This window comes from Arachis stenosperma, chromosome 4 (assembly GCF_014773155.1).
Source record: "Arachis stenosperma cultivar V10309 chromosome 4, arast.V10309.gnm1.PFL2, whole genome shotgun sequence".
Classification (NCBI taxonomy): domain Eukaryota; kingdom Viridiplantae; phylum Streptophyta; class Magnoliopsida; order Fabales; family Fabaceae; genus Arachis; species Arachis stenosperma.
The window spans coordinates 34,263,265-34,266,863 of record NC_080380.1 but is presented as its reverse complement, the minus strand read 5'-3'; the positions used below and the strand labels follow the sequence as shown (position 1 = coordinate 34,266,863).

The 3,599-nt window shown below is 37.6% G+C and overlaps 1 non-coding gene across 1 annotated transcript; it reads right to left on the bottom strand.

Annotated features, from left to right (window-relative positions):
* Positions 1–2,814: 2,814 nt before the first annotated feature.
* On the bottom strand, positions 2,815–2,922 carry LOC130978576 (small nucleolar RNA R71). Its single transcript, XR_009086199.1, has one exon. It is a non-coding gene; the product is annotated as a small nucleolar RNA R71 (small nucleolar RNA).
* Between the last annotated feature and the right edge of the window lie 677 nt (positions 2,923–3,599).

The following is a 3,599-nucleotide window of genomic DNA, read 5'->3' as shown; positions in this document are numbered from 1 at the left end:
TGTCTGTGGTGTTCTGAGTATGATTCAATGACTGAATGACTGTGACGTGCTTCAAACCCTGAGGGCGGGGGCGTTAGTGATAACGCAAAAGAATCACTGGATTCTATTCCGCGCCTGATTGAGAACCGACAGATGAATTCCGCTATGCCGTGACAGGACATATGCAATCGCTTTCACTGAGAGGATGGGAGGTAGCTGCTGACAACAGTGAGACCCTACACGAGCTTGCCATGGAAAGGAGTAAGAAGGATTGGATGAAGGCTGTAGGAAAGCAGAGAGACGGAAGGGAAGGCATCTTCATACACTTGTCTGAAGCTCTTACACCAATGATATACATAAGTATCACTATCTTTATCTTTTATGTTATTTTCGTTCATCATCATCATATACATTTGAGTTTGCCTGACTAAGATTTACAAGATGACCATAGCTTGCTTCAATACTAACAATCTCCGTGGGATCGACCCTTACTCACGTAAGGTTTTATTACTTGGACGACCCAGTGCACTTGCTGGTTAGTTGTGCGAAGTTGTGTAATGCCATGGTATTGAGCGCACCAAGTTTTTGGAGCCATTACCAGGGATTATGAGAGTTGTGAAAAAGTATAGTTCACAATTTCGCCGACCAAGTTTTTGGCGCCGTTGCCGGGGATTGTTCAAGTTTTGAGCAAGCTTTGGTAACATCAGTGCCAAGATCCGGCAACAACATCAAGTTTTTGGTGTTATTGCCCGGGATTGTTTAGGCTGGACAACTGACGGTTCATCTTGTTGCTTAGATTAGGTGTTATTTTTTTCGAAATTCTTGAAGATGAATTCTAGAGTTTCATGATGATTTGTTGAAATCTGGCTGGCTGAGAAGCCATGTCTAATCTGATTGGACCGAGGTTTCAACTTATCACCACAAGAGCTTGTTGATTCTCATCAATTTTGCTCTTGGAGCAGTGATCTGCTAAAGATTTGGCTGACCTTTGGTCATGTCTAGTGTTTTGGACCGAAGCTTTCTTTGAAAGCTTGGCTGGCTGTGAAGCCATGTCTAATTCCTGGACCGGAATCTTAGACTAGCATTGCACTGATTCCTAGAATTCTCATTAAGAATTTTGATGTTTTCACTTAAATTTTCGAAAATCACAAAAAAATTACAAAACCATAAAAATCCAAAAATATTTCTTGTTTGAGTCTAGAGTCTCATCTTAAGTTTGGTGTCAAATGCATGTCTTTGTTATTTTTCGAATCCATGCATATAATTTGTGTTCTAATCTTTGAATTCTATTGACTTGAAGTATTTTTTTTGTGTCTCATATGCATTCTCATATTGTTAGTGTCAGTAGTACACAAACTGCTAAGTTTGGTGTCTTGCATGCATTGTTATTTGATTCTTGTTGCATTTTGATTATTAAAAATCCAAAAATATTTTTAATTTGTGTCTTTTCAAGTCAATGATACAAAGAATTGAAGATTTAGAACATACTGCAGAGGAATTATACAGAAAAAGCTGAGCATTCAAAAATGCCCAGTGAAGAAGGCAGACTGGCGTTTAAACGCCAGCCAGGGTACCTGGTTGGGCGTTTAACGCCCAAAGAGGTAGCATTTTGGGCGTTAAACGCCAGAATGTATACCATTCTGGGCGTTTAACGCCAGGATGGTGCTAGGGAGAAGATTTTGTTTTCAAATCAATTTTTTTTCAAGTTTTCAAATTTTTCAAAATCAAATCTTTTTCAAATCAAATCTTTTCAATCAAATGTTTTCAAAATCAATTTCTTTCCTTTTTAAAAGATACTTACTAACAATTAATGATTTGATTGAACATCTCAAATTTGTTACCTTTTCTGTTGAGAAAGGTTTTTAATGTTTGAATCATATCTTTTCTTGTTAGGCAAGTCATCAATCTTTAAAATCATATCTTTTCAAATTGTTTTTAAAATCATATCTTTTCAAATAGTTTTCAAATCATATCTTCTCAATCACATTTTTTTCATATCTTCTTAACCACATCTTTTTCAAAATAACTTTCAATCAAATCTTCTTAATTTCTAATTTCAAATTCTTTTTCAAAATCACTTAATTTCTTTTCCACTTTTATTTTCGAAAATTAATTAATGTTTTTCAAAATAATTTCAAAATTTTTCACTTGATTTTCGAAAATAAACTTCCCTCCTTCCCACATCCTTCTATTTATGGAGTGCCACTCCTTCTCAATGCACAATTCGAACCTTATCTAACTAAAGTTCGAATTTATCTTCTCCTTCTTCTTTCTATTTCTCTTTTCCTCTGACACTTAAAGGAATCTCTATACTGTGACATAGAGGATTCCACATTTTCTTGTTCCCTTCTCTTTCATATGAGCAGGAGCAAGGACAAAGGCATTCTTGTTGAAGCTGATCCTGAACCTGAAAGGACTTTGAAGAGAAAGCTAAGAGAAGCAAAGCACAACAAGGACCTGACCGGTGCTGGCAAGGAAGGTGACTTTACTGCACCTACTCCTGATTTTTATGGGAGAAGCATCTCTATCCCTGCCATTGGAGCAAACAACTTTGAGCTTAAGCCTCAATTAGTTTCTCTAATGCAACAGAATTGCAAGTTCCATGGACTTCCAATGGAAGATCCTCATCAGTTTTTAGCTGAATTCTTGCAAATCTGTGACACAGTCAAGACTAATGGGGTTGACCCTGAAGTCTATAGACTGATGCTATTCCCTTTTGCTGTAAGAGACAGAGCTAGAATATGGTTGGACTCTCAACCTAAAGAAAGCCTGGACTCATGGGAAAAGCTAGTCAATGCCTTCTTGGCAAAATTCTTTCCACCACAAAGATGGAGTAAGCTTAGAGTGGAAGTCCAAACCTTTAGACAAAAGGATGGAGAATCCCTCTATGAAGCTTGGGAAAGATACAAACAATTAATCAGAAAATGTCCTTCTGACATGCTTTCTGAATGGAGCATCATAGGTATTTTCTATGATGGTCTCTCTGAACTATCTAAGATGTCCTTGGATAGCTCTGCAGGAGGATCTCTTCATCTGAAGAAGACGCCTACTGAAGCTCAAGAACTGATTGAAATGGTTGCAAATAACCAATTCATGTACACTTCTGAAAGAAATCCTGTGAACAATGGGACTAGTCAGAAGAAAGGAGTTCTTGATATTGACACTCTGAATGCCATATTGGCTCAGAATAAAATATTGACACAACAAGTCAATCTGATTTCTCAAAGTCTGTCTGGAATGCAAAATGCACCAAACAGTACTAAGGATGCTTCATCTGAGGAAGAAGCTTATGATCCTGAGAACCCTTCCATGGAAGAGGAGAATTACCTAGGAGAACCCTATGAAAATACCTACAATTCTTCATGGAGAAATCACCCAAATCTTTCATGGAAGAATCACGAGAGACCTCAACAAGGTTTCAATAACAATGGTGGAAGAAACAGGTTTAACAATGGCAAGCCTTTTCCATCATCTTCTCAGCAACAGACAGAGAGCTCTAAGCAGAATAATTCTGACTTAGCAACCATGGTCTCTGATCTGATCAAAACCACTCAAAGTTTCATGACTGAAACTAGATCTTCCACTAGGAATTTGGAAGGACAAGTGGGTCAGCTGAGCAA